At 44.0% G+C, this 23,648-nt stretch overlaps 1 protein-coding gene and 1 pseudogene across 4 annotated transcripts in view; both read left to right on the top strand.

Moving 5' to 3' along the window:
- RGS7 (regulator of G protein signaling 7) overlaps window positions 1-23,648 on the top strand; it is a 304,285-nt gene that overhangs the window by 70,074 nt on the left and 210,563 nt on the right. The window lies entirely within an intron of this gene.
- On the top strand, window positions 16,824-16,906 carry LOC123805762 (annotated as a pseudogene).

The raw sequence follows: 23,648 nt of genomic DNA, 5'->3' as shown, positions 1-23,648 counted from the left end.
CTTTGGAGGCTTGCGGAAGTTTTGCAGGAGAAGTCTTCCGCTGAAACAGATGTCTTAGGGAGGAGTCCCATCTTCAGCCTGTGTTAGCCAACTGTTGATATATTTGCTAAAGTCAGGTAAGGAATTAGCAGAATGGGGTGTATGAGGAATTAGCAGAATGAGGCATTGAATAAAGCTGGTTTTAGGGGAAAGGGAGCAGCAGGATGAAGGAATGGCATTAGAATGGTCTGTTGCTGACTTTTGGAACTGTCTCTAATCCCATTGATATTATTTACCTTTAAGGCAGACACTGTTATCTCCGTATTAGAGACACGCAGAATAATCAGAGGGGTTAAGTATTTTATCCAAGATCTGCACATACATGGAGCAAAACCTACAAATCCCCCCAAAATAAACTCTGTAACACTTTACACTTTTACACTTTTGCCTTATCTAAACCTGCATTGAATGTCCTTTGAATTTTGAGACACAGATACTCGGACTGGGTGCCCTGTGGGAAAGGAGGGGTGACACCTTGAAGAGAGGTATGGCTTTTTAGGCAACACAGGTCACTGATGTGCCCAACCTGCAGGGACAGGAACCGTGAGGCTACGTTAAATGATGACCCAGCCATTGGTTGGCATTTAGAACCACCTTGTCTGCGCCCAGCAGAAAGCAGGAATGGTACCAAGTCGTCATTCCCTGCCCTCCAGTAACCCACGGTGGTCTTGCAGGAGTTTCCTACAAGAGACAATAGAATGTTTGATGGGACAGCTGTGTGGCTTAGAGTGTGTGATGGGACAACCGACTGAGTGTTGAAGGAACTCAGAGAAGAGTGGGACCACAGGGCCGTGCTGGTCAGAAGGACTCACGGTGAAGGTGGGCTTTCCGTGAGCCCAACAGTGAGAACTTGGGGAGGCATAGGACGAGTCCCCCAGGAAAGGGAGACGGCACAGGTGGAGCCGAAAGAGCAGAGGACTGGGAGCAGATGACTTGCATCCACCGGTCTTCACTATTCAACAAGTTAATCCCGGGCTTGTGAACCAACACTAATCTCTGGGCTAAGTCCTAAAATGAGGGAGTGAGACTAGATGATCCCCAAGGTTCCTTCCAGGGCTAATGCTTTACCATTTTAAACTTGCCCAGTTGCAGAGGGGCATCATTCGGGGCTGGGCCCCTGGGTTATGGGGTGCAACGAGCAGACAGGTGGGAGTGGCACAAGGACCCGGTGCCCTACCTGCTGTGTCTCAGACGCTTTCACTCTTGGGCACCAAAAAACGATCGCTGTCGCTTTGAGGTTGGTAGTGAGTGATACGTAATTTGTTACCAACTTGATTCTCTGTGGTTTCTTTTTAGTCCTTATGTCAATCGCACTTTCACACTTCGCCCTTGCAGGCCAACTTCCGGGTGAGCCCCTGGCTGCCAGGGCCGCGTCTGGTGCATACTCGCCTGCGGTGGTGCCTGCCACGTGGTTGCTGCGTGGTAATTACTTACCATGTAGGACAACACGGAGTATTTAAAATGCTTTTCAACTTTTTGAGACACAAGAAAAGGTGCAGCAGTTCTTAGAATCAATGCTAGAAATCCAGAGGAGGGAGAGGGAGTAAAGAAGGGGGAAGTGACCTAGTTATGGGGACCCCCAAAAGGGAAGAACTGGGGTTCATATTTCTACGTCTCTATCATTTTCTGCTCTGTGACATGGTCCCCTGCTGGAAGTGACATTGCCTATGGCCTTGGAGAATCGCTGTCCCTATTTACACTCGGAACTAAAGGAACAATGGAGTAGATTTACACAAATTCTTTTCCTTGAAACCCTGTAGGACAGCACTGTGGGATGGGAGTTGCCGTGCTGCTAGGCTGAGTTATCGATATGGAAATTTGCCTTGTATCTTGCCCGCCATGGATCAGTTGAGTTGCCACCCCCCCCCCCATTCCATCCCACCAAATTTTGGTTAGTTAACACTCAGGCTTCTGTGATGTTCACAGTGTGCAGCCCAGGTCAGATGAGAACCTGCCCCGCGCTGTCTCTTCCTCGTTAGGAGTGTAGGTAGGTGGTCTGACTTATGTGACCTGGGTCATTGCTAATGTGGGCGTGGGCGAGTGCCTGGGAGAGAGTGCTCCACTTTGTGACTGCCTCGTTTTATCTACTTAATTCTGTCCCCGAAGACACGCGGCCTGCTGCAGCTCTCACGCAGTATTCAAGGAAATTAATTGCCTTGGAAAAGGTCACTAGATGCTTTAAACATTACAGATGATGATATTCGATGAATCTAAATTCTGCCCCTGAATTCTTCCTGTGACTCCTTGCATCTGAAACGTGGAAGACTTTTTGTTGCAGAAGAGTGTTCTCACTTTTCCTGCACCCACATTCCCTGTCAATTCGTTTTCCCCACTGTGTGTCGAAGGCTTTTCCGGCTTGTTTGCTCAGATGATCGAAATGCTGCGACCACCTCCACCCCCCAGAAGAAAGGGGCGTCCTTTCCGGCGTCCGCCAATCAGAATGCCTGGGACGGCATGGAAACAAGGAAGACACCTCTGGCCGGCCCAGGGCATGAGAATTCTCAGAGACAGTCAGTAGATTTTTCTGTAGTTGCATTGGAAATTTTCGGCAGAGCCACATGTTTTAGGAGGCTGGGATCCATAATCGTAACGCCTTTAAATATACTAGTTAAGTCACTCTACCTGCGTGCTGTCTTTAAGGACTGAATTGTCAACGACAGCAAAAGAAATGGGCTCTCTCTACGTGTTTAATGATCAGCCTCGTAAAGTAAAAGCTGCCTCTCATCCTGGCAAACACTTGCTGCGTGAGATCCGCTGAGACATTTCTGCTCTCTGAGCCTCTGGTAGCTCACCTGGCTCCAGGGTGGGGCGACTTTTCTTCCCTTGGCGACGCGCAGCTCTGCTCGGGGAGGGGGAGCGCGGGGGGGGGGGGAGGGGGAGCGCGGGGTGGGCGGGGCTTCCTTGCCGTTGGCCTGAGTTCAAAACGCGTGTTTTACTTGCACTTTGGACAGACCTTCATTTCCCAGGGGGACGTGCGCTTTCTTCCCTTTAACTGGATTGTAAGTACTTCGAAGACAGGAACTTGTACCTTCCCCCGAGACCGTATGGGGCAGCCTTAAAAAGGGCAAATTTTAATTTTAACAATATTTATTTTGGCACCGTCTCAGTTGGTGATTTTAGCTTTTTTGGAAGGAATTTCAGAGTTTTCCTCGGGAGACTGGAGTCTTACAACAGCCATGTACACGCGGGTCATTCTAGTAGCAGTTTAAACGTAATGGGGGTCTCAGCCTGTGGGGGAGTGTGAGAACGGCCTTGCTGTAGACTGACTGACTGTGTCCCTCAACCTTCCCGTTTGGACATCCGGCCCCCAAGGGCTGGGGGCAGTTTCTCGCCACTCTCTGCATTCCGTGTGAGCCTGGGATTCTTGCCACGCTGTAGTTGCCTCACTGGCAGCACCTGCTGGTGTTTCTGTCTGCCCGAGAGTGCCTCTTGTGTCAGCGTTTCCTGTCTGTGACAGTTAGGTCCTGGAACTCGGCCGCGTTCGGGGTGGCCGCCATGGTGCAGAAGTCGTGGGCACCACAAAATGCACCTGTTTGTGACCTGTGGGAGAATTCTGGGGCGAAACAGCAGAGATACATTCTCATTCCCAGGCAACGCTCCGGATGCACGTATTGATGCCTCGTAAATCTGGGCACGACTGGTGCAGACCAGCACCTCTCGGCTTGCTGTGTCTCACACTTGTCACCCACATGAACTGGAGAAGAGTCGCAGGCTGATCATTGTACAGAAAGGGTCGAGGGAAGCCGTTGATCACTCATTTAGAAGAACAGCGAGACCTGTCACCAACGGGGTTTGAGATTCTACACCCTGAGGCTCCGACAGGATTGAACAGTCACCTTCTGTCCTCCTGCAGCCTCGTTTCTTTCCCTTCGGCAGGAATCAGTGGGATCAGTGCTCGGTGGGATCAGTGGGCGGTGGGATCAGTGGGCAGAGGACTTCCCAGCCCGGGAATGCCAGGCCGCTGTGCTGTGGGGGTTTCAGCACAGAGTTGGTTCTCAGCCGGAGTTGTTACCTGGTGTTGCTTGTCTCCATACATTCTGCAGTTAAACCGCATTAAAAAATAGAGACAAGACTAGGTAGAGACCGATCGGAGGCTCAGACTAGGAAGAAAAGTTAGTCGCTGTAGAATCTGTCTCAAGGCTTATTGCTGATGGGGGATGATACCACAGAGGTTTTCCCCGAGTTTCTGGAAAGTCTAGAGTTTCAGAGAGCGAGCACTGCTGTCATTTCTCATCCCGGCAGTAAATCCTGAGGGTAAGACGGGTGGTGCTCTGGGGGTGGCACAGCCCATTTGACCTCCTGCCCCGAGCCCCACGCAGGGTAACCTCCGTCTTCCCTAAGCATGTGCACTCCGGGCTCCTGTCCAGAGAGGGTGAAACTGCCTCCCTGCGCACCGTCGGGGGTGGACAGTTTATCTGTGGAACTAACTGTGGATGTGTGTCCTCGGGGGGGGGTGGGGGTTAGGCTTAGTCAAAATTAGGCGAAAGACAGTTAGCTACAGCCGCAAAGCCTCCTCTCCCTCTGAATTCTCTCTTCCTCATGGAAAGGGGCATCATATCTCAGAATTTCTTCTAAATTTACTTTTTAGTTTTTAAATTTTGTTATCCTCACCTGAGGACATGCTTTTTTTTTTTTTTTTGAGAGGGATAGAGAGAGAAGGGAAGGGAGGAAGAAGGAGAGGGAGAGAAACATCAACATGAGAAACATCGATTGGTTGCCTTTTTGTAGGCACCCCGACCTGGGACTGAACCCACAACCCAGGCATGCACTGGAATTTGAGCCCGTGACCTTTCAGCTTGTGGGATGATGCCCAGCTAACTGAACCACAGCAGCCAGAGCATGTCGCAGAATTTCTTTACAGGTTTCTGGGAAAGCGCTTCTAAATGAAGTGCAAATACACCATGTGTAACATGTTGCCCAAGTATGGAAACATCACAAAGTGATGTTTCTCAAAGAAAGAAAACCACAGCGCGTTGCTCAGGGGGGTGTTGGCTCAGGGCGAGTTGGGGTCCTGAGAAGTGGGGGCCCTGCCTCCTGGTCGTAAGCTTGCCATCTCCTGTTCCAGTTGCTTCCACCATCGCCAGGAAGCAAGGTCTATTCCAAATGAAAGACGGTGAAGGGATTAGCCAGAGAACACAGATGCATAATCCATGGATTCAGGCAACAGTGTGGGGATGGCGAGGGGGAGGGAGGGCAGGGGCTGGGGGGAGGTGGGCAACTGGGACATCTATAATAGTGTCAACAATAAAAATAAAGAAAAATAAAAATTAAAAAAAGATTAAAGGTCTGTTCTCGGCCTGTGCTCTGTAGGCTCGTCATGCAAGTCTGGGTGTGCCTGGCGAGGGTCTTCTGTTCTTCACAGAGCCCCCCAGTAATTTACCTCTTCAAGGGGCAAAAGTGTTGTCTCCAGAGGATCTAAATGTGTGAACCTTGAGTATACGTTCTTGAAAAATTAAGGGTCTCCTGCTGACTTGAGAATCCCTTGCCTGGGAAGGCCCCCTACCTTTGGTCCGACTTCGTCCTCAAACTACTTCGTTTCTTTCCTTTTGTCCTCACAGTCACGTGTTCTCAGCAGTCAGGGCTTCGTAGTAAAACATTTTGGCAGAGGCCCTTGTCTTGCTGAAGGACAATGATAAAAGCCTCTTGCTTCAAGTACTTTTTCATTAGCATCCATTGTAAAAATTAATTCAGAGCAGCCAGGGATTGATTTTTATCTGTGCTACGGGTAGTATATTCTTAGTATCAAATAGTTATTTGAATAATACCTCCAAAATGTTGTAAAACTGTCAAAGGATTCACGATTTGGCACAAAAATCAGGTTTGAAAAGGGACCATAAAAGATGGTTCTGATGTTATTTGTATTTATTTAACGTTATTATGTTAAAGAAAGGTTGGTACATGGGTATTAGAGTAGCAATCAAGGATACACTGAGAGCTATTGCTCAGTGTTAGGGATTCGAAGATGAGCGAGGCTAGGCCCTGCCTTTGAGAAGAACAGAGGAGACAGACGTGAAAATGACAAAAACAGCAGCATTGCTCATTATTCAAAGGGCCTTCCGGATCGCCGCAGGCTCAGCCTCCTCATCGCTGAACTTTCTCATGCTCCCAGTATTTCTTGGTGCGGACAAGTTATTTTTCCTCTTGAGTTATAGAGTTTTCTATTTCTGACTTGACAAATGACAGACACCATCTGACAGGTGTGCAAACACTGTGGAAGGGCCATTTGTCAAAGTGACTGTTTCTCTAAAGGCCCAGGGCTTCCTCCGAGGCGGAGACCGTTCCCACGGGCCCTGCCTGCTTCGTCTTCCACGGTGTGTTTTTCCAAACTACAGCTCCTCTCGCATTTTAAAGTGCTTCTGTTACTGTGTAGGCGGTGGGTGTCAGAAATTACTAAAATGTTTACTACTGGGAAGGGTTCAGGTATTATTTAGGTCATTGTTTTGCAGATCAAAGTAGATCATACCTTTCTACTAGATCAAAGTCGAAAGGCATGAATAAAGAATAAATTACACAATTTTAAAGGAAGGACTGGACGTGTTTGTTATGGACTGAAGGTTTGTTTGCCTCCCAAGTTCAAACGTTGGAATCCTAACCCCCAAGGTGATGGTGCTGGGAGTTGAAACCTTTGGGTGATTAGGTCACAAGGGTTAAACCTTTGGGTGATTAGGTCATGGGAGTGGAGGCCTCCTGAATGGGATTTGTGCCCTTAGAAAGGAGACCACACAAAGTTCCCTCACCTTTTCTACCGGGTGAGGATACAGGGAGGAGAGAACCAAGAAGAGGTTTTCAGTTGACATTGAATCTGCTGGTGCCTTGATCTTGGACTTCCCAGCATCCAGAACTGTGAGAAATAAATATCCATTGTTTATGAGTCCATGGTGTTCTGTTACAGCAACCCAAACAAACCACGACGAGACTTTGGCCCATTGTCCTAGTGCTAAGATTTCATTTACTCTTATTTCCTCCTCCAACAAAATTGTTCACTCTTTTCTTTAAAAAGTGAATTTTTATTAAATATGAACTAGAAAAGGATAGTGTAAAATATACATATGTTGCATAGAATAGCATTTCAATAAATACTCATGAACTTGCAATCAAGATTAAGAAAAAATCTGTGAAGCCCTTCTAAGCTTATCACTTTCCTGTTTATTGAAAAGCTACCTTATCCTCATTTTTGCATCTGTCGTTCTCCAGCACTTCTTTACAATGTTACCACATATATTTGCATTGTGAAACAATGTCATCGGCTTTGCACATCTCTTAATGTAGTATTGATAGAATCACACTGTATCTATTCTTTACAAAATTTAGCATTATGTTTATGAATGAACCCATAGATAGCTACCATACAATGTCTCATAATGTATTTATGTACAGATACATCACCATTTATTTATCTTCTCAACTCATGAAAATATTTTTTATTGTCTTTCTATTATAAGCAGCGGTACTAGGAACATCCTTGTGTGTGTCTCCTGGTGCATTTGTCTGGGAGTTTTTAACATATGTACCATGGAAGGTGTTGCTGGATCATAAGATATACATGTATTTAGAAGACACGATATTTTTCATATCTTAATTCTCTACCAAGATCTATAGATTTAATGTAATCTCAATAAAAATCCTAGGAAACTTTTTAGGCAGAAAGTCACACATTGATACTAACGTTTATACGGACGTGCAAAAGGCTGAGAATCTCCAGAACAATTAGAAAAGGGTTTCAGAAAAGGAGTTTAGAAATAGACCAACCACTCACAGAGTCAATGATTTTTGACAAAAATGGAGGCCAAGTTAATGGGGAAGGGGTAATCTTTTCCAACAAATCTGTGCTCCAACAGTTAGGTAGTCATATGCAAAACAAAACAACAAAAAAGTGAAACTTGACTCTTTGTACCATCTATAAAAATTGGCTAGAAAGCATCATATACTAAAAAACCAAAATTTAAAATTTAGTAGAAGAACATCTAAACATCCTTAAGTTTGAAAAAGTTGTCTTGCATACAACACAAAAAACACAAGTCACTAAATTAGATTTTGTTAAAGGTAAAACTGTTTGCTCTGTGAAAGATCCTGTGAAGCGGAGGAAGAGATTAGCTACACACTGGGAAAAACATGTCTCAAAGGACATGTGCACAAAGCTCTTGTACCTGGACTATATTAAAGCTAGAGAAAAAGTTTGCCCTGTTTTTAACAGTCCAATTTTAATATATTTCTAAAAGAAGAATGCTTATGACTCAGTAGTAAAGAAAGAATACCATAATATAAGCCCTGGCTGGCGTAGCTCAGTGGATTGAGCACGAACTGTGAACCAAATCATCGCAGGTTCGATTCCCAGTCAGGGCACCTGCCTGGGTTGCAGGCCACGGCCCCCAGCAAACCGCACATTGATGTTTCTCTCTCTCTCTCTTTCTGCCTCCCTTCCCTGTCTAAAAATAAATAAATAAAACCTTTGGAAAAAAAAGAATACCATAATATACAAATGTGAATGCACAGTTAACTACAACAAAAATACAAAATGGGCATTAAATGAATATATCCATATCTGACCCTATTAATAACTACAGATGCAAATAAAAGTGGCTCAATATATTTCATTCTCCATCCAGGTTTTCAAAAATCAAAAAGTCTCACCACGTTCTGTGGAAAACAAAACAGCAATCTTAAGTACTTTCAGTGGTGTGTATTTCAGAACCTTTGGGGAGGGCAGAGTGCTAAATGTGTATCCTAACTCCATATTTTGGACCTGACAGCGTTACATTTAGAAAATAATTACGCATTAATCGAAATATATTTACCATGGTATTATTTACATTAGTAAAGTTTTAGATACAACCTAAAGGTCCATTGGTTGGGAAGCAGTGAATAAATTATGATCCATGCATGCATACTGTGGAAGATGTAGGCAAAAGTTATGGTTGACCAGTTTCTCCCATTTTTATCCCTCCATCTAACCATCCTCCACACACTTATTCTTGTGCGTGTGCACATACACATCAGAGCAGGCTTACTTTATTTAATAAGATTATTGTGAGTGTCACATACAATAATATGTGAAAAGCTTTATACATTTCAGTGGTCAGTACATACAGACTACTAGTATATCAGATATTTCCCTAATGTAAATAGAATACAGTAGATTGTGATTTAGCTTTCAAAACACAGACATATAGTTTAGGAAGGCACATCCCATGCTAAAACACAGCTGTAAATGTAAATGTAGTTGTTGTAGGTGAAACTATCGCCTCTACCACTCCACAAAGTGAATGGGTACATCCATCCTACCCGCATCCCGGGGAGGGCAGATGGACCACCTGTCTGATGAAGACGAAGAAGCAGTGGCACCTGTCAGAAGGAACCCAAAGGCATTTTGACGTGAGGTTTTCCTGCGGCCACGAGCCCAGCCTGAGCCCGTCCTCAGAAGAGAGCGCAAGGCCGGCAGAAAGGGCCGGGAGCAGAGCGATGATCTCTCTACCTTAATATCTGCCCCCAGATACCAACATTCATCTATATTTTCATGTTATTTAAAATTGCAATGTCAGTAACACATTAGAATTTTGTTATACTTTTATTATATAATCGTGTTATAATTTTATTATATTTCAATGTTACAATTATATTCCCAAACATATATAATTCCTAAATACATAATAGGAATATAATATATACTATATTAAATATGACATACAATTCCCACCTACATATAATATTTAGTTATGTATTATATAGTTACATATATTTATATGTTCTTATTATACACTTTTATTCTTTATAATTTTTATATTTATATAAATATAAATTTATATTTATATTTATTTATATATTTATATTTATTTTTATTTATAATACATATCAAGATGACACCCGTTTTTATGTGACACGCATGTATAAATGACACCCGTGTAGCAGACCCATGTTTCTTTGAGGTTTTCTCTTGTACATGTCAGTACCTTAGAAGCAGCAACCTGATTTGAGTGGAACCGGGTCTGTGTTCTCACAAGCAATGTTCACACGTACACCTTTATACGTGTGACGTTTGTGACTGTGTGTAAAGAACAGACCCCGTGGCTCCCTCACACCCTTCAGTGGCTCGCGTCTGGCACTGCTTGGAATGACATTCACCTCACTGGGGCCTCACTTCCGCCTGGTAGCAGGGAGTCTAAACCGCAGGATCAGTTCACTGAATTATTAAGAGCAGCGCTTGTTGTGCTGGTCATTCTGCCCCCGTGTCCACCCAGGGCACCTGCCTGTGTCAGTGGCCATGAAATGACTCCAGGGTCTGGCCACGCAGCTTTCCTCCCAGGACACTTCAGTTCCGTTTCCCCTGACCATCTGTCTGACGCCCCCGAGTGAGCCAGCTCACCTTCCTGGGCCTCGGGCTCATCTGTGAAATGCGATTGGACAATTTGACCTCCCAATACCCTTGGGACGCTGAGAATCTCCGTTTCTGTAATGTTTATCTGATGCTTCAGGCCTCGGGCTCATGATCTGTTTGCTCTCCTCAAGCCTCTTTCAGCTTGAACAAGGGACCTTGTGGTCTTCACTTGTGCCACACGGGTGCTAAGTTGCAGTGTACTAAGTGATGGCTCACTGCTGGTTCTTTGCACACTTTTACACCCTCTGTCTTCTCTGATGGAAGCACAACAGCTGCAGGTGTAAGAGTACAGCGCTTCTCTACAGATTGCTGGCCGTACTCCCAGAATTTCTAATTCATGTGTGAAGCCTGATATTTTTGCATTTCTTGCAAGTTTCCCATGTTGATTGGGCTGATACTCCCTTGGAAACCACCGATCTAGACTAAGACCAGGGCATTTCATACTTGGCGATAGGAGTGGCCGTAAAAGGAAATGTTGACATCCAAGTCTATGGCATGTGTGGGGGATGATGGGTGGTTCATTTGTCTGGAGCAAGTAACAACAGTCGGGTTATGGAGGGCCATCAAGAAGGGACTAAAAAGTGTGGACTTTTTCCTGGAAGGCTGTTGGGAGACGATAGTGAAGGGTTTTACACAGGTGGGGGACACTATCAGCTGTGTAATTACCAGAGACCACTCCACCTGCTGGGTGGAGTACATAATGCATGGGGTCCACCGAGAAGCAAGGAGGCCAGCCAGCAGGTGCCGTTGTCTAGATGAGAGTAGGAGAGGTTAATGTCACAGAACCAACCTCGTGCCAGTGAAGGAAGAATAGGAGTGACAGAGATTTAAGAGCTATTTGAAGACTTAGTGACCAATTAAAGATGGAAAATAGGTTAACAAGTGTTTTGCAACAAATCTCAAAAAATTCAGGTTCTTTAGTACATTATCTCTTTATCTTTCTACCTTTAACATTTCTAGACATGATGTATATATTCACTTTATGAAATTCTTAATTTTCCTTTCTCATACTATTTCTTAAAGAGAGGGCTAGTAAAGTTGCCATGAGGAAAAAATAGTATTTATTCCAAATCTTGGGGCAACAGATATGTAATAAATCTATCAGTGAGGTCTCTTACCATGGCACAAAATAGCTGGTCTCGAAGTACCTGGTCCCAAATGCTATGTTCAAAGCAAGACTTCATGATATACACAAAATCCTGTGCTAGAGACAAGGGCATAGTATCTTCAGATAGAGGTTGTAGCCTCTGCTTCCTTTCCTTTCTCCCTCTCTCTCTCTCTCTCTCTCTCACACACACACACACACACACACACACACTACAGACAGATACATAACATGCAACACATTGATGCTCACACAGTGTAAAAGACTGACTAGGCTGGCTGGCTCCAGGTGGCCCCCCACCGGCTCCCTCAGCACCCTGCACCCCATTTCTATCTGGGCACTTGCTTCACCCCACACTGTTGTTCTTTGTATGCACGGCATGTGAGGCCCTCCGGGGAAGGAACTGTTCCGAGAGGAGAACAGAGGAAGTGAATTACCCGTGCCTTCCAGGCTTAGTTCTGGGGACTGTCTTGGTGGCTGGAGTTTTAAGCTCAGGCAGAGAGATTGTCTGTTGCAGGATAGCCTCAGAGCACTTGATTGAAGTGCCTGGTCTTGCCCAAGCTGGTTGGAATTCTCAGAGGGGCCCAAGAAAAACCTTTCTTTTCCAAGGGATTCTAGAACAGAATAAAAAGCTGCATGACATATTTCTTAGCCCAGATTGTACTTGAACATTGAAGTCCGTGGGCTTCATTCTACATTATTCTTCACTCAGAGAAAAATCTTTAGAAACAATAAGTAAACCAGATACAAGGAGAGCTGCCCTGGTGAGCTGAGCTGGCCACCCCTCCATGCTCCTGCTCCCCGTGGTTCTCCTGGTGAAACCTCCAGTTTAATTGTTTTCCTGAATTATACTCTCTGAATATAAATTACTTTTAAATGAAATATTCTGACCTGGATTAAGAATTCTGGGGCCTAGAAGTACTGTTAATTCTTGAATGTTTTAGGAATGTGGCAACAATATCTTTTTCAATTTTGTTGTCATTGTAGTCGGGTTATTGGCTAACGTTTTTTTAAAGATTTTATTTATTTATTTTTTAGAGAGGGAAGGGAGAGAGAAAGAGAGCGAGAGAGAGAAAAACATCAATGTGTGGTTGCTGGGGGCCGTGGCCTGCAAACCAGGCATGTGCCTTGACTGGGAATCGAACCTGCGATGCTTTGGTTCGCAGCCTGCACTCAATCCACTGAGCTACTCCAGCCAGGGCTTATTGGCTAACTTTTTTGCATATTTTATGTTCTTCCTGGTTTGCACCATCAGCTTGGACCCAGCACTTGTCTGTGTTCTTAAATCTCTTTCTCAAAAGCCCATCAGTAAGTGCCGATGCCCTTGTCCCGCTCTGCATGGGACGTGCTCCGCAATGGACTAAATGGGGCAAAGCCGGGCTTTTAGAAAGAAAGAAGAGAGTTTTTCTTTGTAATATTAACAGGGCACAGGTCTGACTCCCAGAATGTGTATGCATTGAAGACAAGGTACATGTGTTTCTAGATCCCAGAATTATGTTTAGCCCTGGATGTAAGTGGAAAATTTCCTTCCCGTAGCGTTTCTGTAGCTCAGCCCTATTTTTAAGTGTTCGCCTGTATGAGCTTTAAATTCAAACCAAAATCATATCACTTCTTCAGTGAGGGGAACTTGGGCATGATAACAATGCTGGAAACTTCCACCCGCATTTGTTGACATTCTGTCAAATCAAACCATGCTCTCAGACCAAGTTTGACTTAGCTTGTGACTTCGTGGCAGACAATATGCATAGTTTAATAAGATGGAAGGTCTCTCTTGTTCATCACCAGTGTGTTTATAAACTAGAAATAGAAAATCAAAAGAATAAACATCCTGCTTTATAAGGTGATGGGTGTCCTTACTCAGGGTCAAATGACAAGCTATTCACAAGAGAAATTGAGTGAGAGGCTGAACTAAGTCATTTGGGATCCATAAATTTGCTTCATGGCTAACTCTGCACACAGAGGAACAATAAAAACCTTGAACTGTGAAATTGCATGTTATGTAAGATTTCTGAATACATTTCACTTTTTATTCGTTTCCACATGAAAAGACGAGGTGACTGATTTCCCCTTAAGTGTTTATGTGCATCTATTCCCACTCCAGCCAATAGGCTTTGTGGTAGTCGTGCATTCAGTTTTTCAGTTATGTTTCTGAAATACCATCAGTATAAGATATATAAGTTAGGGACGTTCGTGGTTTTGGGGTGTTCTGCCTCCTTCTCCCCTTTCGCACAGCCTTTCAATGGGAAGGCAAATCAAGGTGCTTGGCCTCATGCTAAAGAAGCTGGTGGATCCCAGAGACTCCTGCCACTGTGCTATTCCCCTCACTGCCACTCAGAGGTGGGCACAAGGCCACGGCTGGCCCACTAGACCCTTTGTCCACGGACTTAAAGTCCTGAGTGATGCATGAGTTTGGATGTTTTGGGGCCGAAAGCAAGAAATGAGCCAGTGTACAGCTGTTTAAGTGGTGAATATACGGTCTCACACAATGAGAGATCGGGAGGGAGACAGTGGCATGGTGGGAGGGCTCGTTTGCTTCGTGGTATCATAGAGGACACTTCTCATTTCCCTTCAGCTGGCCTCAGAGGGCTGGCTCTCTGTTCTCCAGGTTGTCATCTCGGGGCCCCTAATGGCACACTATACATTATCACTATACATTCACACAGGTGCACAGCAGCACGTAAACACAGAAAGTGAGGGTGAGCCGGGAAGCCAGAAAACTCTCTCGGAGAACAAGTACTTCAGAGCACCCATGAGACTCCTCATCATGTCTTATTTTCCTGCACCGGTTTAAGAGAGACGGGGACGGTGGATATCTGGTGTCCCTGGCCGCTATCCGGGGAAGCAGATTCAGTCAGCAAGGAAGAGAGCAATAGGCAAAATATCTATATGATCATCCACAATGAGGAGAATAAAGAGCAGTAAACATTGCTGGAGTTGACTCATTCATTCCATTGGTCACGTCATCGTGAGCCCTGTAGCAGACATCGCCATGGAAACCTTATAGAGCTGCCTGGCTCCTGTCTATTCCGGGTTTTGTGATCTTGCAAACTCCCAGGTTTCAAATATACTTCCCTTTTTGCTTATGTTAGCCAGTTCGCACTTAATCATCGAAGGGACTCTTGCGGATTCAAAGGACACCGAGTTTGAAGTCAGAGTGTCTGGGCTCTGACATCAGCTCTGTCACTCAGGGTTTGTGTGGCTTGGAATTAGTCACGCTGCCTCGCTGAACCCTAGCTTTTCATCTGCGGAGTCAGATTGTTTAACAGCTTGCATGCTATTGTCACCAACAGTTCTGATTTTGTGAGATCTATTATTATATTCAATTATGGGCCTTCTGTCTCTTGAATATCCATGAAATCATTGAATACATTTGCTTACTTCTGCTACATGAAAAAAACAAACAGCTTATTAGTATCATGATGAATAAATTAGAATAGAAATTAGATTTAAAAATCTGAGAGGCTTCTGAAGGCCAAATTGTATACCTAAAATATTCATATTTCAGTACCTGGGAATAGATCTGGTAACTATATGGTGCAGCATGGAATTAGAAATTGAAATCCCATGAAGTATTTTTTCCTTTCCATTTTAGCTACTCTTTTGCAGCAACTCAGCAAACGCCAGGCACTGCACCAGTTCCTGAGGATACAGTGAACTGTGGTGTATATGTTTGGATTCAGTTTGGCAATAAGTAACAGAGACCCAGAGAAGGAACAGCTAAATCGGGGGAGGACTGTATGTCTTTTTCATGGGGAGCTCAGAGGTCAGCAACCCCACTGGCATATGGAGGCCTCGGCTCTGCTTTGCTGTGTGTGGGGGTCTCCGTTCCCAAGGCCACCTGACGGTCAGGGGGGCTGCTCCAGAAGAGTTTCGACCATCACTGTGATTCTAGTTAACCACAAGAAGAAAGAGATAAATAAGAAAATGAGATAAGATGCACGCTGGCTGTGTTTTAGGGAAGATTTCTAGAAGCTGCCTCGTGACATGCTGTTCGCTGGCCACAACATCGTCACACTGCTACATCGAACTGCAAGGGAGGCTGGGAGGTAGAGCCTTGGATTTTTTTGCTGTGCGCCTTCTCAAAAGGTAGGGGTGCTGGGACTGTGGGAGGGGAAGATGAATATTGATGAACAACTACCAGACTTCACTATATAGTGACTCAGTTTCTCAAGATGTGCATGTAAGTGTTTTATTGAAGTACAATATAGAAAAAACAATACTAGACCTTACTTTTAGAATTTTAGAGTGGCAGGGCAGGTAAAGAACAATCTGAAAGGGTTTCTAGGATAGGGTAATATATAAAGTAAACTTGAGATATAAGTGAAATTTAAGTCAGAAACATCATAGGGTTGAGGGGTGCTATTAAAAGTTTAGTGCTAAAGAAACAAACACTGCGTGTTGGATGATGGGAAATGATGGTCAGTAGCAGGAGAGATTCTGTCACGGGAATCTTGTCATAGCATCATATGAATCCTGCAGAAAGATCCTAAGACTTCATTTTATAAAAGCCTGTGGTCTAGCCCTGGCTGGCGTAGCTCAGTGGATTGAGCGCGGGCTGCGAACCAAAGTGTCGCAGGTTCGATTCCCAGCCAGGGTACGTGCCTGGGTTGCAGGCCATAACCCCCAGCAACCGCACATTGATGTTTCTCTCTCTCTCTCTATCTCCCCCCCTTCCCTCTCTAAAAATAAATAAATACAATCTTTAAAAAAAAAGCCCATGGTCTACCAAACTGATTGTGTTTCTGTATACTAGCAAAGGACACTTCAACCATGAAAATAATTCAATTTCATTCACAATAGTGTCAAAAAAACCAAAACACCTAGGAGTACATGTAACAGAAAAAGTACAAAATAAGTATAGTAAAAACTAGAAAACATGGGCAAGGGATATTGAAAATCTAAGTAAATGGAAAGAAATTATGTTCAGTGAGTAGAAGACTCAGTGTAGTCAAGATGGTAATTTTCCAGTTGGTCTCTAGATTCGACACAATCTCCATCTAAGTTCCCACAAGCTTTTTTTAGAAGCTGATGAGGTAATCCAAAAATGCCTATGGAAATTCAAAGGACCCAGAACATTTAAAACAATTTTGAAAGAAGGTTGGAGGACTTATACGACTCAGTTTAAAACTTAGTATAAGCCTATATTGATTAGATAATTTGGTGTCCATTTAAGAATACACATATAGGTCAATGGAACATAATTAAGAGATCTGAAAATAAATCCTTATAGTTGTGGTCAACGGGTTTTTTCAACAAAGATGTCAAGGCAGTTAAAGGGGGAGAGGGATGTTTTTAAAACAAAGAGTTAAGACTATACTTTCAGGGATCATTTCTATAGTTTGTTACAAATAGTGCTGAGACAATTGGATATCCACCTGTAAAGTGGTGGGTCCACATCTTTGCCCTCCATCACATAAAAATGAACATCAAATGGACCGTAGAACTAAATATAAGAGCTGGAATTATAAAACCTCTAGGGAAAACAGCAAAAAGTCTTTGGGATCTTGGGTTTGGCAGTGAGTACTTAGCTATAACACCAAAAGCACAATCCCTGAAAGAGAAATTGATACATTGGCTTTTGTAAAAATTGAAAACTTTTCTTCTTCAAAGGACACTGTTAAGACACTGAAAAGGCAAGCGACAGTCCAAGAGAAACAATTTGCAAAGCATTTGTCTGATAAAGACATGTATTCAGAATGTACAGAGAAGTCCTGCAGGTCAGTAATAAGGGACTTCATTTAAAAAGCGGGAAAAGAGCTGAACAGAAATTTCACAAAAGACCACACATGACATGAATAACCATTAAGGACATGGAAAGATGCTCAACATCATTCGTTGTCAGGGAGCTGTAAACTAAAGCCCCAGTGGGGTACCACTTCTCACCCACTAGGGTGGCCATTGCCAAAAAGACAGGCAACTACCAGTGTTAGTGAGGAGGCGGAGAAAATGAAAACCTCATGCATTCCTAGTGCGGATGTCAAATAATGCAACCACTTTGGGAAAGTTCAGCATTTTCCTGAAAAGTTAAATATGAGCCTCAATGCAACTAATCCATTTTACACTTATTCACCCAAGTGAATGGAAAATGTATGTCCACACGAACATGTGTACCCACATGCTCACAGCAGAATGATTCATAGTAGCCAAAGGTATAAACAATCCCAATAGTTATCAAATGGTGAATGACTAACCACAATGGGGTATATGCATACAGTAGGAAATTTATAGCAGTAACATGGACAAAACTACCTGTATAAGTTATAACCTATAGGAACCTCAGAAACATAATTTAAGGTAAAAAAGCCAGGCTAAATAGATTATATTTATGTACAATGTCCAGAACAGGCAAAATCTATGGAGATACTGGGTTGGCCAAAAAGTTTGTTTAGTTTTTCCATAAGATGGCTCTAGTAGTGCCTAGTTGTCTTTAACTTCATCTGAAACAATTTTGTTAGATTGTACTGTGACAGCGGTCATATCAGTGTGCATTTAAAAAACCTTATCAAAATTGGTGAATTTTTGTGCAACCACTTTAATAGTGAAGCTGGATATGCTACATTTTCAGCACATTATGCTTCATTATTTCAAGAAAAGTAAAAATGCAACTGAAATGCAAAAACAAGATTTGTGCAGTGTATTGGTGCTGTAATTGACTGAACGTGTGAAATGTGGCTTGTGAAGTTTTTTGGTACTATTGACATTTTGGCCAAACAATTCTTTACCGCGGGGCTGTCTTATGCATTGGAAGGTGTTTAGCAGCACCCTCGGCCTTTATCCACTAGCAGCTAATAGCAGGACATAGCCAAACTACTCAAAATATCTAAATTGTAAAGTTATTGGTGAAAATGAAAAATGCGTCTTTTATTTTACAGAAAGAACCATACGGTTGTTTTTGGCCAACCCACTAGAAAGCAGAGAGGTTTCCCGGGGCTGGGGGTTGGGAGCAGACTTCACCGAACGTGGACACAAAGAACTTTTTAGGGGTTAGAGAAATGTTCTAAAAGTGGATGGTGGTTAGGGTTGTCCAACTTTGTAAATTTACTAAAGATCATTGATGTGAACACTTCAAATAGGTAAATTTTATGATATGTGAAATTATACCTGAGTACCACCGTGCAAACAAAACACAATGATCTGAGTTACAGCGGTCTGCAGTCTGAGTTAGAGACGTGAGTCCGCAACCCCGGGAAGGTTTACGAATGTGCATGTACTGGCTCACCCCCTTCCCCCACCACCGTGGTTCTGATTCTCTGGAGTGGGGTTGTAGGCATTTGTCTTGTGCAAATGCTCCCAGGTGATTCTGATGCGCATGTTCGGTGCTAATATAGGACTTTTAGTCAGGCGAGGGCCAGGGTTACATTATGTTTTAGATATGGAACTATGGCAATTTAATGAGTGGTGAATTTGAAGATGATTTGACGGCAAGGCAGAGACGTGTTAGAAGCTTCACTTGTTTAGGAAAAAGAGAATGATACGGACTCACATTGGGAGGAACTAATGTGCCTGTTTTCTTATATAAAAAAATGAGAATAATCGGACACTTTATTAGACCTTACTTCACAGAGTTGTTGCTAGCACTGGTAATGTCGTGAGGATTAAACGAGGTTATGTAATGTGCTTCGAACCGCTCTTGGCACGGAGCCCTGTGTAAATATTTGCAATTATTATTTTGATTATTTATTCTTAGCAGCAGCTTGGGAAATGCCAAGGAGCAGAAATGTAGATTCGGATGATCAGGTGAAAGTGGTAATTAGGACTTTGTCAGAGTGAAGGGATATTCAGAAGGACGAGGAATCAAGAGGACACAGGAGAGACGTGGGCAGGCAGAAGGGTGGGACTGGGCACGCCTCGGCCGTGGTCACCATAGCAACGCTAGTTTGGGTGTAGCGGTAGGTGTGCTTGTAAGTGGGGAGGAAGGGGCGTCTGATGACAGAAGCAGGCCCCTTAGCTCTCCCCACATTGGTCTGGTCACCTCGCTGCCCTCTTGGAAGGAGATAGGAAGTTTGGGGTCCCAGAGGATCATAGTGGTGACCACTGAGCAATAAATAACTTCTAATTTCCTTATATTTTCAAATTTTACCTCTGATCTTCAATGCTTCTGCTTATTTTTAGTACTCTCTCCTGTTTTCCTTAGTGACTGGTCTAGAAGTCACTACTCGTTAAATTTTCTACATTTTTCTCTTTGTCCTTGAAGGGTCAAAACTTTCTCAAGTTGTCTTGGATGGAACTCAATCTGAAATGCCTTCTATTTTATTAATTATTCTAATAACTTATTATTCTAATAACTTATTCATCTTTCTAGCCCTCGAGGCCAGACAGAGAAGACTCTGCCAGTGTGTTTGCATTTTACAAAGCAAAAGAGCGTCCATGTGTTTATCCCTTTTGACGACATAAGTTGTTATGTTTTCGATGAACATGAACAGTGCTCCGTTTAGCTCTGATAAAGTTCACTTACTCTCACAATACCTGTATCGATACGCAGCATCTTTCTCTGAAGGATTTTCTAGAACTCCAGCGACAGAGTCACATTTTGTTGCACACTGACTCTGGGACATGGCTGGGGACAAGAACAGAGCAGCCTGTCCAGGCGACAGGAGTGGACCAAGGAGGGGCCATCTTAGGGAAACAATTAAATGGGATCTAATTTCACAAATAATAAAGTGATTGAAGAAAGGAGAAATGATTCTGCCCATAATTTAAAGAAGTGAAAGTTAGCAAGAAGAGATAATATTTATGTCACAAGCTATTTGATATAGGATGGTTGGAACACAGTGAATCCTAATTATATGTGACTTTGATTTCCATTTCAACCCAAGGACAGCTAATTTTCAAGGAACAGAATAAAACAGATGACATTTGACCCTACAGCTTTATGAAACATAATTTAGCTTGACTTAAGGATTCAGAACATGCACAGGCCTGGAATGGACTAAGGTCATCACTGCTCGCTCGGAGTACAGGGCGAGGGTCAAAGGTGGGCCCATAGTTTGTGCTGGCTCAGTGACATGCCCAGAAATTTTTCTAGAAAAATGAGCTTCTGTGCCCCCAAAGTAGGTGTGTTTTCTCGCTATTTGGACTCACATCAGGTAGGAATTTTGAATACTGGTAAGGCAAGGATTCTGGGTAGAAATTCAGCCTAACACTAGAGAGAGAGTCTAGTACAGTGGAAAGAACCCTGCCAGTGGATGCCTGGAAGTCACTGGTTTTGTCAGCTGACGAAGACTGATCATCCTGTAGCCAAAATGCTGAGTCCTGAGCAGCAGCCCTTCACACTGAACTGTAGAAGTTCTCTGTTTCTGGTTACAGACCCACAATACATTCCAGAACAATTAATGCCTAGAGTTTCTGGATAGGAGTCCAAACCCACTGCTGTTGTGTTTGTTTGTTATCTGTATCTTCCCACACAAATTTTATGACTATACCCAGGATTTGAAGATTTGCATTGGCAAAATTGTTTTTAAGCGATTGGGATGCTTTTCCGGAAATTTCCCCCACCTTCGCCCTGTTACCATAATGGCAGGGTTCAGAGGCCAGCCAGGGCCCATTCTGATCATAAACTGGTAAGATGCACGTTCCCCAGTGGAGTAGGAAAGAAGGAAGCGGCCTACTACACTGTTAGAAAAAAAAGCTCTTTAAATATTTTATTAAACCATCTTTAGCAGAATCCCATTTCTGTCTCTTCAAATATTTAGAGCAGCTCAATTAGCTTTGGAAGGCAGTTTCTGAGAGCTTTCAAGCTAGCTCATGGCCACGGACAGATGGCTTCGGATGGCTGTGGTGCGGCGGGTGCCTGTCCTCTAAATGAGGGTTGGGTAGACATGGAAGCCGCCTGCGTGAGGACTCTTGGCTGGAACAGAGCTCGCGGCTGCCAGGAATTCAAAGGTCAGAGAAGAGGTCGAGAGATGTCACTACTGTGGGAAGCTTCCCGTCGTCTGCTTAAGTTAATTTTCTCCAAAACGCTCTGGCTGCAGGATGTGAGCACAGAGCTTCGGAGAGCAGGGCCTGGATGGGGACAACACGGACCATCTGCTCTGGCTTTCTCAGCACGTTGAAATGCGAGTAGCAAAGGGAAATGGTGCTTAAATGCTTCGCAATCAGCAAGCACGGTGTTTTCCAAACACTGTCTTCTTAGAAATCCTTACTAAGTAGCTTTTCTTGTTATCTTTTTCAACTTTGTATTCCTTTCATCTTTTTACCCTTTGAAACTTTTATTCAGGTCCAATTTTAGACTTAACCCAAATATTGCAAATATAGGACAGAAAATCCCCATTTACCCCTCACACAGCTTCCCCTGATACCAGCATCTTGTATATACTCACAGTTTAATGGTGAAGACCAGGAAATTAACATTAGTACAGTTCTGTTTGGCCTCTCTCAGGTCACAGTGGTTTTTCCTTTCTCTGTGTATTTTTCCTATTTTAAATATGAGGACATTGAGGCGTTAAGTAAGTTTACCTAAGGATCTAATCCACCCAGGTCTGATGCAACCACCTGTGATCGTTTTAGTACATCATGCTTGGTCTACTTTTTCAGAATGAGCTGCGGACTCTGGGAATCTTTCGGAAATCCCAACTCTGTTCCTGGCTCTGCCTGTAACTATGTATCTTGATTCAACTCATTCCCCCCGCCCCCCCCCCCCCGGGTCTCAGTGTCCTCAAAAGAGCTTTGGATAATCATTTGATTGCTATGACTGTACAATTCTATTTATGATTCTATGATCTAATTGGCTTAATCTCCCTGCACCTTGGGAGTCTCATCTGTTCAATGGGCTCAATGCCAATCATAACCCTTATAGACAGAAAACAGAACGTTTGTTCCAGCAGTTTCTTTCTGGGCAGCATACGCCTCTACGACTTGTGGCTTTTATTTACATTTGCACTTGTATTATGCTCATGGTTTCTGTGAGTCAGGGCACGCTGGGCTGTCTTTTTTCTGCTTCCTGATATTCCAGGTGCCAAGTCCGACTGCCTGAGGATCACTTCTAAAATGGTTCCTTCATTCTCATTTTTGGGCACCTTGGCAGAGATGGATGGGAGGCTGGGCTCACCTGGGAAGGCTGACTGGCCAGTGTCTACATGAAACCTCTCTAGTGTGCTGTTTGAAGGTACTCTGGTCACTCCCACGATGGACGGGCCCCTTCAGAGCAAGGGCCCCGAGAGAACCAGGTGGGAGTTGATCCGTGTCCTGTCCACCAGATTCTGTTGGCTACTAGCGAGTCATAAGGAAGCCCAGGTTCAAGGGGTGGGTAATTAGACTTCCCCTCCTGATGGGGGAGTAGGAAGGTCCCGTCACAGAAGACCGTGTGGGCTGGGAGATGCTGTGGGAGACATCTTCTGAAAATACAGTCTGCCACCACATTGAATGAAATAATAATAACCAAGGGTTCTAAACTAAGTGTAAGATTCCCTTGGGGTACCTGGTTGATCAAAGCACCATTACTTGTTAAAGAGCTAAGAATGGCCTGTAGCTGTACTGTGGCGTGGGTCTTTTAGTGACCCCGAAACCTGGCCTTTTGCACAATGAAATGAAACTTTGTCCTGGGATCTCAAGACTCCACACCCATGTCCCGCTACCTGGCAGACTTGACCTTGTCCCTCTGCCGACAGTCTTTGCCCCGGACTTCCAGTGTTCAGCACTCTCAGTGCCGTCCCCCACACTGGCTGGGCAGCCTGAGCAGTCTGCTTCACCTCTGCAACCCGCCTCTGGTGGGAGAGGAGTTCAGGGTCGATGGTCCCTACAGGGCCCTACAGCTCTCATCGCCTGTCATTGCAAATGTGTTCACGGCTGCATCCCCACCTGTGGGTTTTGCTGTGGCAGACCCATCCGGAGACGACTTTTCCCAGCCGATGTAAGTGAATTTTGACACCCTTGGAATTCCTCCCCAGAGCTGACCCCTGTGTGGTCCGTTCACAGTCACTGCCGCCCTCAGAGTGCGGTCTGCCTTCTCGAAGCAAAGGCCACACAGGTCCTTATGCATTGGAGGGTTCGCACAAGTGACAAAAGCAGGTGACAACTTTTTATAAAGTCACCTGGGCAAATAAAACCTATTTTAATGACAGTGTGTTTTCTAAAACTTTCCAAACCTCAGGATTTAAAAAAAAATCGAACACTACCTGCAGAATAAATTGTTAA

The sequence above is a fragment of the Phyllostomus hastatus genome, unplaced genomic scaffold (assembly GCF_019186645.2).
Source record: "Phyllostomus hastatus isolate PE091 unplaced genomic scaffold, TTU_PhHast_1.1 phas_contig_148, whole genome shotgun sequence".
Taxonomy (NCBI): Eukaryota; Metazoa; Chordata; class Mammalia; order Chiroptera; family Phyllostomidae; genus Phyllostomus; species Phyllostomus hastatus.
Note: the sequence above shows the minus strand (reverse complement) of the source record. Positions and strands in the feature narration are given on the sequence as shown.